A 13394-nucleotide genomic window follows, 5' to 3' on the forward strand; every position below is an offset into this window, starting at 1 on the left:
AATGAATGGTGTAATTAAAGCACACATGCTACTTTCCATTAAAGTTGCTTCAGCCTCTTGTTGTCAAAAGAAAGCCTCTTTTCAGGTGGAGGAAGGCTTTTTGATTGAGACTTGGATTCGGCCTTAATTGAAACCTTATGTGTGGAATTCTGGGACTTTGGCACGTTCCCAGGAATCCACAGAATGTGAGGGTTTTTTTCCTCCTCTCTGCTTCTCTCTTTCTCTCTCCTCTGCCTTTTTTTCACAGTGCAGAGGAGTCTTACATCAGCCGAGTGAGTCCTGCCAAAGGGAACTGACAACTGGACAGCGGAGGGCTGAAACATCCAGCCGTCTCTCTCCTACTGGAATAAACAAAACCCATCTTCGAGCAAATGGTCTAAAGACGAAGGAAGACAAAAGTAAGTTATCTTTGTTGGTTTTTAGCTTTTACCACTTTGTAGTTTTGTCTGCTAGTTAAAACTTCACATTTTTATTAGCTTTCCTAAAGTGACAAGTTTTCTTGAAACGTTTTTAGTTTGGGATGAACCTTTGTCAGCAAAGTAGACGCAGAGTAGAGCGATGCAGTGCAAGGTTGAAAATCATCTACTCCAGATGCTTTCTACAGAAGCCGTTGCATACAGTTTCACTTTGTTATAGTTGCCGCAAATGTGATTTATGCTCATTCCTGCTTTCAGTCTCCCTCTAAAAATTTCTACTAAAGGAACAAATCTTCTCATGTGTGCCGGCTTCATCAAAACTTTATTCATTTTTGTTCTGAAAACACATGAAAGTTTCTTTCTTTTGTGAAGAATCGCAACAAGAAAAAACCAGGGAACTAATAGAAGTAGTGTGGGTCTTAAATAAAAAATGCCTCATCTCAAGCTTGGATCTCCTTTATTGTGGCTTGTATGTTTTTGTGAATTTTAGCACAGCCATTTCAACAAAAGCTTCATGGAATCTCATAAAGTTCGCTGTGGTCTGAACTTCCAGCTCTTTGATGCAAGTTCCTGCTTCTGTGTTGGTTTGTGTGCTCCTCTGCGTTTGGTAGGTGCTGCATATGGCAGGTATGCAGGTATCCTCTTGTGGTATGTGGCTAAAAGACATTTACACAAGGGACTCTTTTTTTTGCCTGGCTGAAGAGTCGAGGATATGCAGGAGCTCACCGCTTTGACATCTGACCTGAGTCACTCAGTGAGCTGAAAAGTCAACAGCAGACTCAGGAGAGATGGCTCTGATCAATGGAAACATTGTTACAAGAATGTCAAGTTGAAGAGTTTCTCCTGCTGCCTTTGTGCATCTGAGTCTCTGGGAAACACCATGGATGCAGAACTCAGTTCAGTCAGACCATCATTGGGCAAAAACATAAAGATATGCTATTTTTTTTATCATTAAGTGGTTTTTTTTTCCGTTAACTTATTGAGTGAAATGGATATTTTTCTAGTAGCACATCCAGATATCTAGACTCTTTATTCTTTGATAGATAGCTCAATTCAGTCACACTGAATGGAAATCAATCAATATTCAGTTAGATTTTGGTCTGGACTTGGACTGGGCCATTCTAGCACATGCATATGCTTAGATCTAAACCATTCCATTGTAGCTTTTGTTGTATATTTGGTGTCATTGTCCCACTGGAAGGTGAACCTTAGTTGCATGTCTTCTGCAGCCGCTAACAGGTTTTGTTCCAGGATTTAGTTCAATCCATCTTCCCGTCAACAAAGACCAGCTTCTCTGTCCCTGCTGATGAAAGCATCCCCACAGCACAACAATACTACCACTATATTTGTTGTTTTACAGTTATACCATCCTCTTTCCATTTTTGGATATTGGATTGAAGAGAACCTCATTAGACGTTTAAAATTTGGGACAATGTTTTATAACCTAACCCTGCTTTAAACTTCTCCATAACTTCATCCTGGATGTGTCTGCTGTGTTCCTTGGTCTCTAATGCTTTTTGTTCCTTAATATCTTATACCAAACCTCAGAGGCCTTGAGAGAACAGCTCATTTTTAATTCCCTTCACAGTTTCCACAGCTTTGTGTTGTTCTATTACATACAATCCCAATAACACAGACGTTTCTGGTTGTATTGTGACAAAATGTGAAAAAGGTTCACAGGCTATAAATACTTTTATTAACCGTTACATTGGATTGTTTCTCACACAGAAACATAAAGTGCCCATAAAGTCATCAAAAAACTGTTACATAAAAGCCTAAAAATACAAAGTATTAATCAATTTACCTTTAATCTGTTACATCAGTAAAGGACCACCAGAGTGCTGGCAAATTAAAATTTAACCGAGGCACAGTAGGCAGTAGTCTACAAAAATGTATTTTGCCATCCATGTATCGATTCTTGTATAGCGCTGCTGCATCTTAGAAGGTGCCCAAATATTTTACCTTATTCATCACATGGATGAATTCTCATGTAAATATACTCTCTTAAATTAAACTCTACATTTGTTATAAGAAAAAAAAAAGGTTTGTCCATCCCAGTTTCTGTTTTTTATTATTCCTGTAAAAGGCAGCGTACAAAGTGAACACAGAATCTTTTGTTGTTTGTCCTTAATCTAGATATTGAGCTTCATGAGCTAATTTACATTTATTTGTGCAACTTTTCTGAATAGAATTAACAACAGGGACGCCTTCCTCACACGAATGTATAAAAAGATGTGATTTCTTCTCAAATCTGAAGTGGATGGTCAAACATTTATTCAGCAATAACACTAGGATTGATCATCACTGATTCAGATAAACAGTCATAAACATGGAAAGAGGGTATTGGTGCATGAGTCTTTCACACAATGCAATGTTGATAAAGGAGAAAATATGCACAAGGTTGAGCATAGATGCTAAATATTCACATTTAATAGAAATCCAGGATTTATTGCTAATTTTGCTGGATCTATGAAACAAAGAATTTCAAAACATATCCACAAATTAAGCTCAGAATGTGGTGATTTGTTCAAACTGAGGATTTTCCGGCCATCTGATTGGTGAATCTTTTTACCCTTTACCGTTTAGCTGTTTCTTCATTGCAACAGATAAAAAGTCCTTTGTCAAATGTGAGTTAAAGGCCTCATGAAAGATAAGTGGATAAAGCAGGTTAATAGAACTACCCAGATACCACCCTGATGGGCAGAATTTAAAGGAACGTCATTTGATGGTGTTATCATCATGTCTCTGTTATTTTAACCAGCCTCCCCCCTCATTCCACAGCCTGGTGGCTGACTGACATCCTATCATGTAAGCCCTAATCATACACAGCAAAGGCTGCAATTTCACCCCCACATTCAAAACGCTGCACCACAGCTCAGCTGTAACCCAACACAGACGTTTGTCAGTGAGAGCGTTTTCAAATCAATGTTCCTGGCAGCAGAACACCAGCTGCGCTCTGGCTTGTAATTTGGTATAAATAGTGACATTTTAGAAAACATTGAGCCTAAAATGCTGCAGTCTTTTGTTTGCACTTTGACTGGCCCCTACCATAATCACACTCATCACCAACATTGTCTGAGATGGATTGGGTAACATGAAGCCTGTAGAGGGTTTTGTCCATATTTTTTCAGGATTGAATTACTTGACTCTCTTTACCTTAAAGTTTACTTTAAACCCCATTAAGAGATTCAGCTCTGGTAGCACAAGATGTTTAATTTCTGCTTGTAATCAGTTTCCTCATATACATCATGGGACCAGATTTAATCCGTGCATACAAATGACCACGAGTCCCAACATAAAAGCAATAATAAAAACTAGGAAAAAGAAGTTGTAATCTAAGCCCTCTGTAACTCACAGTAGTTAGTGACTGTGTCATCTTCTGTATGGACATGTGGCCTTTGTGTTTCTTCGCCTCTTTCATTCTCCCTGTCCTGTTTACATGTGGCAATATTTTGTTGTTTGTCTGTCAGATGCTTGTTGTCTGAGTCCTCTTCTATGGGGTAAGATAACTGTCAAAAAAACATATGCTTAGGTGTCTAAATTAAGTAAGTAAATAAACATGAATACATTTAAGATTTGTATTTGTGCTTTATTGTCAACCTCGACATACATGTGACATCAGATGTTTCATCTGTGAAAATAAAAATTTAGAAGTTACCAGTACAAGTTACAAAGTTACAACTTTGCAACAATACAAGTAAGAATCACAAATGTACAAGTATGAATGTAAAACCTCTGATAAAGCTGTTACACTCCTTACCAGTTGGTGGCGTAATGCACCTGAAAGTTGTTTGCCAACCCCTTTTTAAACAAGAAGAAGAGGAAGTGTGTCTTGTGCTGTTTCCCTGTGAAGATCTGTTTCCCGTGTCCTGTGTTTTTTTTTTTTTTACACAGTTTCACGTTTTTATTATTTGTGTTTTTATTATTCTGATAATAATAAACATTTTATTCATGTTTATTTACTTACATTTGCAAATTTAGACACCTACGCATATGTTTTTTTGACAGTTATGTTACCCCATACATCTGCCTCAATGTACAGGTTGGATGGATTTTTATCAGAGATATACACTCACCAACCAACTTACTAGATGCACTTTGCTTGTAACGGGTTGGACTTCCATTTGCCTTTAGGAAAGCCTCAGTTCTCAGCCTGAATAAGGCGATGGAAACATTACTCAGAGATCTGCAGTGGCTACAGATTTGTTCACTGCACATCCACAATGTGAGTCACCTACTCCAGTACATCCCAACGGTTCTTTATTGAGATGTGGTGACTGTAAAGCCCATTTGCATGCAATGAACTCATCAGCATGTTCAAAAACCAGTTTGAGATTATTTGAGCTTTGATGCATGCTGCATCATCCTGCCAGAATTAGCTGTCAGAAATGGATACACTATGTTCATAAAGGGTGGACATGGTCAGTGACAATACCGAGGGTGTTTAAATAATGCTCAGAGTGCAGAGAAAGTATTCCCCACTCCACCACCACCAAACTGAACTATTGATACAATGAAATTCTGATCATCTTAAAGTTACAGCTGAAATAGAGACATTTTCATCCACACAGCATGGCGCACTGGATATTTTCTGTTTTCCAGTCAGTTGTTTCTGTTTGAAAATCTCAGCAGATCAGCAGTTTTCTGAATCACACTCACACATTGTCATATTGTCTATCCACAAGTCAGCATCCGGTGTCTCTATGGTAACCAATCGATCTTCTGACCAATAGGTGGCGGTAGTATCTGGTATTGCCTAAATGCTATGGGTTTTAGCGAATTGACTGTTCTCGCATTCTTCGACATGTGGAGGAGGGGGAGGGCCCTCGCGGGGATGATGTTAGACCGGCTTTACTCTGCACCGTTCTGACTTTCTGACTGAAGACTGGACCCCCCTCAGACAATCCTGGGCCCCCATCCCTGCTCTAGGCCTGGGACAACAGACCTGTTTGTCCCCACCTGTCAGCAGGCCTGGGAAGCAGTGGAGTAGTTGTTTCCTGTAGGTCACACCTTACCTGTGTCTGGCTGATGGCTCTGTCGCCCAGCCTCCGCCTGCAAAGATCACATTTTACGGTCTTACGACTATGCAGCTTCTCCTCCACAACTAGAGTCTATTACCATCCATTCAACATTACGGTCCATCCTAATCTCCATTGTAAGATGAAAAAAATGCCTTGTATCATAGAGCATGCAGTAAAAAAATCTTACATCAAATAATGGTACACTTACTCAAATAATTGACAAGTAGTTTTAGATGACCTGAAAAGCAGGGCTTTCGAAATATTAGTTTAAAGTAAATTATACATGATTAATACTTTGTTGTCCACTACAGAATAAAAATCCTGCAAAATCTAGGAAGCAAGATAGATAAGATACTTAATTGACCAGAATAGGCCATTTGTAAAGAATGAGAAATGAGTCTAAAACTGTGAACTACGTAAAGCCACACATGCAGAGTTTCAGAATAAAAATAAATAGCTGTATCTGGGTTTCAAAGGTGTCCTCAAACACCAGAGTACAGTCATGGCTGAATGATGAAAAGATGGAAAAAGCTTAAAATTTAAGCAAAGTGCAGCAGAGAAAAGATGGAAAAAAGGCTTTTTTGGCAATGGATGGTGTTTTTCTCAATATGAAAGTGTAGCTGTAAAAGGTTTGGGCCTGGAAATTCCATCAAAATGGATCTCCAGTGAAAGATTTCAGCCTCCTCTCCTTACATAACAAACACAAGCCCTGTCTTTGCACGGTTTTAACAATGAACACTTTGAGCCTTTGTGAGATTAATTTGGTGGATTTTACAGGATTGAGTTCGGCCTTTCTGGACGTTTTTACAGGTGAACCAAGCTGGCCGATACAGTTTCTCATTTTCTGTCTCCCTCGAGTCTTCTGAATATCAGCTGGCAGCCTTTAACACCCGCCTGTGCTCTGGCTTGAACAGCTTATGTCCTCGGGTAACCCGACGTTTTCAAAATAAATCCTGAAACAAAAAAACACTTTTTAAAATAAAATTGGAAAAAGTCAGAGGAGAAAACCTGATTTTGTCATGAGTATCCATTATATGCGTGTATGTAAGATCCTCCTTCGACTGTGCATGTCACTGCATTTCCTTCTCAGGTTTAACTGCGTTGTATTTACTTGATTCACCTGGCTCTGACTGGGAAATGTGATTTATATTTCACGCTTTCCCATAAAAATAAAATGTGTGATGCTTTATTGCAGCCTTAGCGTACGACTAAGAGGATTTAATAGGAAGCACATGTGAGCGGTTGTGGTGCATAGCACCCAAGCACACTGCATAATAAGGAAAGCACAGACAGTGCACAGTAATGCACACAAACCTGTGGTATGAATTATTCCACTTCCTCTTTGCTCTCTTTTTTTCAAACCAGTAGTAGGTATAAAAAAATAAGTAAATGCATGTGGGTGTTTACTGGTGGCAGATGCTTAAAGGAGACATACACATAATTTTCCTTTCTTTACTCTGACATCAAATCAGACTAAATTACCATGCCTCCAAACAGTCTGAGGAAACCACATGAAAGCTTTTCATGGGTTAATTCACAACATGAGTTCGTTTGAGCCACGGCCGTGGACGTATTTGAAAATAACACCTGAAACACTCTGCTTCCTTGTGTGAAAATCCAAAGAAACCCGGAAAGACATCAGGAAGAGAATTGTGAGTCTCCACAAGTCTGGTCATCAAGGTTCAAGGTCCATCTGTTCAAACAGTGACAAGGAAGTATAAACACTATAGGAATATCTAGCCAGCACAGTGTTCAGGAAAGAGATTAATGTGTTTTGGTTAGAAATCTGTGCATCAACATCAGAACAAAAAGTTAGACCTTGTGAACATGCCGGGTGAAGCTGGTCAGTGAATGACTTTATTTACAGTAAATGAGTCCCGTAACGACATGGGCTTAAAGGCCACTCAGAGAGGAAGAAGCCGTTACTCCAAAAGCAACACAATAGCCAGATTACAGTTTGGGAATCAAGGGTAAATACTTTACTTTTTGAGGAGACATTTCCTTTGGTCTCAGGAAGTTAAATTTTTAGTGTTTGGCCATAAAATCCGTGGTTACATTTTGAGGAAAAAGAGGACTCCTGTAAGCTAAACATCAACCCTCATTACGTGACATGAGGTATTAATACATTTTTTTTGTCCATTTTGTTGGCTTCGTGTAATGATGGATTTAATTCCTAGAGAGAAAATTAACAATGATTGAGAGCAATGGCTGGATGGATTAAAGAGAAATAGTCCATCATCTGGTATTTTAAGTCTAAGTTGAAAATTAACTTGTCCTTGTTGCTGTTCTGAAAATTTTGTAGCTATGTATAATTTAATGGGTTAACAGAAATCATGGTTTCTTTGTGTTAATTTATGAAAGAACGTCTTTGGTTTGTGCCATGATATCAGCAGACCCAGATCAGTTCATGGTGGATTGATGGTTAACTTAACACTCTTACCCCTCTGAGCCTCTGCAATTTCCTCTCCCTGCACCGCCTCATGTAAAACCCTGAATATGTTTGCATGCGCATGTGAAAAAGGAGACAGAGGTAAGGAGTAGAGCTAAGTAAACCGGTGTGTTGACTTTGCAGGCTTTCCCAGGCTGCAAGACAGGCTGGTGCACTGCTTCTGCTCTCCATCACTCCTGAGAAATCCATATCATTTGTATAACTAACAGGGTAAAATCGCCATGCTGGATGTTCTGCTGAAAAACTTGAAACTGAAGTGTTAGTAAATGCATGTGAATGGTTGCAGTAGAGCTGGAGGGTAGTGGGAGTTCTGATATTCTGGTCCAGACAGTTATTCCAGTAAGTTATCTAAATGTGGAACCTCATCAGTGTAATGCATTTAATTTGTGCATGGTTATTAGTGCATGCTTATTCCCTGCCTCTCTGTGGGCCTATTGGTGAGTAAGGGGAGTTTCTGTCCTTCACCACTTCCTGAACCCAAGTGAATACTGTTTAAGATGTAATACGAGTTTTTTTTTGTGAAGCGGGCAGTGTTACTGCTGTTGTGATTTCATACTGAAAATATCTCTGACTGCATCTGCACACAGATGTTATTCTAAGTGGGAAGCTGACACATTGGATACTGTGGTGAATGTAAAAGGAGGTGCAATAACTCTCCCTGGCAAAATAATATTTGGCACCACATTTAGAAACATTTACCGTAGACACCTTTGTCTTCATATTTGATCTTTGCTGAGAACACAGCAGCCAGCACAATCCCACAGCACTCTTTTTATTGTATTGGGTACGTGTACATGGCTTTTCCATTTTTATGTTCATACAACCCCTTGCAAAAATATGATTACCCCTTGGTCTTTTTACATTTTGTCACTAGTAAATAGAGTCAACTTGTGTGTAATTTAATCCCTTTAAGAAATTTAATAAATTAAAATATGCATTCTGATGAGGCTCGTTTGTCTCAAGTTTCAAACAACATGTGGCTTGTTGTGGATACAGTTCATTACCCTAAAGATATGTAAGTGTAACAAAAGAAAAAAAATAAAAGAAATTTGAGAGCTTTTACATCAAACTCACTTCTCCCATCATCAGTTGCCATAGTTTTCTGTATGTTTTTGAGTTGACATACTTAAATATCAGTGTGTTTTAAGGCATCAAATTCAAAAAAATTTTTTTTTCAGGGAACTTAAAGCTCAAAGATGGTACAGCATTTTCAGCTGTTTCTGTAGTACAGCATTGGGCACAGAGTCATTTACTCCCCAGCCCTGATAAGGATGTCCTAATGAAAAATGGCACAGTGTAAAAACTCAGTAAATACTATAGCTGTGATGTTAAAATGTTTTTAGATGTTTTAGATTTTAGATTACTGTGTAGTGTTAGAAATTCATTTCTAACAGTAATAAGCCTGTTTTCTCTGCGAGACATTTTATGTGCATGGATACGGCCAGAGAGTTATACATCACTAAATATTACACACAATCGCAAGAAAGAAAGAAAGAAAGAAAGAAAGAAAGAAAGAAAGAAAGAAAGAAAGAAAGAAAGAAAGAAAGGAAATAATGTTCCAACATTACCTTACTACAAATCTGATACTGTAGCATATGTGATCTCCAGCTACCCACAACCTCCAGGGACTTGGATTAGCATGACTAAGCATGTGGACATGCTGAAAAATGTCATGGCAACATACACAGTCATAAAAAAATTAGGACACCCATAAAAACTTTCTTTTAACATTTTCTGTAAAACATTATTTAAAAAAAAAAATCTAATTTCTCATGAGGAATAAACCCTGGATTAATTCCCAATAGAAATGGATGAAGTCTCACATGCAGGCATATCAAATCAAGGGAGAATGATTAGAACATTACTACTCAGCATTTTGAAGGAGATTTGCCCTGTTTAAACGTCAGACATTTAGTTTGATGTGCTCCTGACTGTTGATGTGAACACCATGGTGAGACTTACGGAGCTGTCCGAGTCCTTCAGAAAGAAGTTCATGAGTCTGAAAAGAGATTTAAAGAGGTCTCAGAAAATATCATATTAGTCAGTCCACTGTATGGAAAATGGCCTACAATAGGCAGACATTTATTACAACTGCCAACATGACCAGGTCTGGTTCAAACAAGTTATCCCTGAGACCACAAGATGTCAAAATAAAGTCTCTTAAAGACTTCAAGTTAAGCTTAACCAGAGGAGGTGTTAAGAGCAAAGGTGAACATCTGACTGATGTTTGTCAGACAGAACGTGGAGAAAGACCAAGACCTCTGGAGTAATGTTCTTTGTACAAATAAATCTAAAACTGAATTATTTGGACAACAGAACAGAGGAGATGTTTGGCTTAAACCAAGAGCAGAACCTCATACCAGCCTTGAAGCATGGAGGTGGAAGTGTCATGGTTTTGGCATCAGTGGGAAAATATGAGACCATCAGTAAAAAAACAAAATAAATAAAATTGAAGCATAACTGGACCCTGCAAGATGACAGTAACCCCAAACTGTAAATCCACCAAAGACTGACTGAAACTTAAGAAAAAGACAGCTCTGGGTAGAGTCAAACCCCAGATGTTGATCTCCCTGAGATGATGTTGGGTAACATACAATAGGCTGTGCATGCAAGAAACCTCTCAAACATCTCCTAGCTGAAAGTGAGAAGGGGGACAAAGTTTTCTCAGACTAAAGTCAGAGACTGGTAGATGGTGACAGGAAGCATCCTGCTGAAGTTATTTCAACCTTAAAGGGTGTCCTAACTTTTTCTTAGCTAGAAAACACATTTTTGTTTTCATACTTTAGTTAAATTTTGGTATTTACCTAAAATAAAATAATTTTCTTTTCCCAAGATAAATAAAAGAAAGGTTCTGTAAACATTTCTTTTGAAAGAGCTGAACGTCATAAAACTCTTCACAAAAATGCATAAGAAACATTGTGACAACAGCTTCTGAAGACAGACAAGGAAATTCCTCCAGGTTGAGCATTTAGCTGCCTTGGTCCACATGTCAAACGGTTTTCTTTGAGCTACTAATGCAGAAAAAAATCCCCTTAATTGACAAAATCATTTATAAATGGAATTATTTTTTGTGAATTTGTTTGAAAGGGTGAATGTGACTTATAATATGAAGTGCTTTAAAAATGCCCACCAGTTCCAGCAAGTGAAGCAATAATATTGTTTGACAATTCTAGTCGGCCTCCTCACCTCACTGATGATTATGTTTTTAAAGGACAATGGAAAAGACTGCAGTAGGAGTATTGTACATGAAGCCAGCACTCCTTTGTGAGTTATTACACAGGATTTACTTTCTGGAGGCACAGCAGAGGGGCTGCAGGAACAAAATGTGAAACAATGTTCCTTCTTAACAAATGTTCTGCAAATACACAGCAGTGAAGTTATGTTCTTTTCCATCTTTTCTTTATTGTTCCATCCTGTCTTCCTCTGGTCCGCAAAGATTTTGCATTTTTTTCTTGAAGGAAACTCTTAAATGAGTGTTTGATGAAAGACGATCCACAGAACAAACTGAAATGTGTCAAAAACAGTCTAATACTTTAAAGGGGCATGTTTTGGTTGCTTTTTTCACATTCTGCTTTGGTTTATTTCTTTTGACCCTGTTTGAAAATATTTCACAGGTGTCAGTGGTTTATTTTCCCATATGTGACCCTGAGGGAGAGGCCTGCGAGCAAGAGTAGACTTTCAGAAACGTTAGCAGCCTTGAAAATAATAGATTGGAGTTTAGATACTCCAGCAGTATTTGCCATCAGTGGAGAATGAGGCTGAAAATGATCACTGTAATACCTAGAAAGGTCTAGTGAGGACAGGCACCGGTTGTAACAAAATATTTTCTAATGGTTTATTGTCCAAGTGAGATTTTTATAGTTCCATCTTTATAACTTATTTATGCAAATGTAAATGTCCTCCATAATCTTTCTATTTTTATAATTAGCAAAGCCTGATATCTGAAATTTCAAATTTGCATCCTGTCCTTTGCTAAGTTGTGCTGATCCCATCATTAGTGCCACACTCTTTGTGTTCACATCCAATCACACCCTTTCTCTGAGTTTAAACTCTCATGAACGGCGGGGTTTTCCAGTCATAGTAATATGGTTGTTGGTGTCTGGCAGTTATAAGGGTCAGCTATCCGCCACCCTGTTCCTGGAAGGAGCTATTATTTCCACCATATCAAATTTTATTTCAGCACAAAATCCTTTCTCCAGAAATTTTCTGTGTTCTATTGGTACTTTAGGCTTGAAGGACTATGGATCTAGACGATTTTGTGCAAATATTTGGTCTCTGTTGCAGCTCTTGTGCTTCTAGGCACCACCCAAAATCTTTGTTGCTCCTCTTCTTCCAATATCTTTAGTTGAGACAAAGTATTACGATGCAAAATAGTTAATTACCACAATATCAGGTAACAACAAGAAGGTGATAAATATATAAATAATAATAGTGATGTTGTAACATATCAAATTATTAATTATTATTAACTCTTATTTGTTTTCCTCCACAGAACTCTTGGACCTGTACACATTTTGTCACGATACAATATCAAGATCTTGTTATTGTATGATAAACAAAAACGAAGTAGCGCATAATTAAGTGGAAGGAAAATGAAAAATAGTTTAAAAAAATATTGCGAACAAATGTTACGTTTGAGGTGTTTATATGTTCAGCACCCATTATTTTGTTCCTGCTAAATAAAATCCAATTGTCTTCAGAAGCTGCCTACTGAGTAAATACAGTCCATGTGTGTAAAATCCAGCTGCTCTGTAAAAGCCTCAGAGCTTTGTCAAAGAAAATTATTGCATACATAGTGGTAAAGTTTAAAGCATAGTGGTAAAGTTTAAAGCAGGGTTAGGTTTTAAAATATAAAATAATATTAATTGTAGGGCAGTCAGGGAAGAAAACCTTTACAAATGACTGGGTCATATTCTCACCTATTTGCAAACAGTCAAGCATCAGAGCTTGAACATTTGGTTAGAACTGTTTAGATCAAAAAGTATTCTTGTGTTAGAGTGGCTCAGTCAAAGTCCTGACTAAAATACACATGAGATTCTGAGGCAACTGTGCCTGAGCTGTTTTGCAAAGAAGCAAAACGTTCATTCTCTATATGTGCAAAGCTAGCAGAGAAGCAACCTAGAAGAGCTAAAGCTGTTATTGTAACAGTAATGACTCACATTTTCTGATTTCTATTTGTAAAATGGGTTGAAAACCATCTTCCAATTTTTACTTTTTTTCCATGTAACAGTTATACAATACTTTGTGTTTTGCTCTAGCTCATAAAATCCTGATAAAACACATTGGAGTTTTTAAACGTCTCAAAATGTGGTTCAAGGGTTGTGAACACTTTTACGAAGGCCCGTATTTGTAAGTAAAAAGCAATTAATATTCTCTTAAGAGACAAAAGAAAGCTATGAAAACCTTTTTCCTGCTGATCTGTGAACCTGTTTGCTGATCTCATGTTGCGACAGCAGAGAGCAGACATGGAAGAACAGCTGTTATCTTCATACAGACATTGAGAACACA

The 13394-nt window shown here is 38.0% G+C and overlaps 1 protein-coding gene across 2 annotated transcripts in view; it reads left to right on the forward strand.

Moving 5' to 3' along the window:
• Positions 1 to 264: 264 nt before the first annotated feature.
• ddr2a (discoidin domain receptor tyrosine kinase 2a) overlaps positions 265 to 13394 on the forward strand; it is a 43826-nt gene continuing 30696 nt past the window's right edge. For both annotated transcript variants that reach the window (XM_047374330.1, XM_047374331.1), the window contains exon 1: positions 265 to 398. The gene's annotated coding sequence lies outside the window, so the exon portion shown is untranslated. The remainder of the gene's footprint in view (positions 399 to 13394) is intronic.

This window comes from Girardinichthys multiradiatus, chromosome 9, assembly GCF_021462225.1.
Source record: "Girardinichthys multiradiatus isolate DD_20200921_A chromosome 9, DD_fGirMul_XY1, whole genome shotgun sequence".
NCBI lineage: Eukaryota > Metazoa > Chordata > Actinopteri > Cyprinodontiformes > Goodeidae > Girardinichthys > Girardinichthys multiradiatus.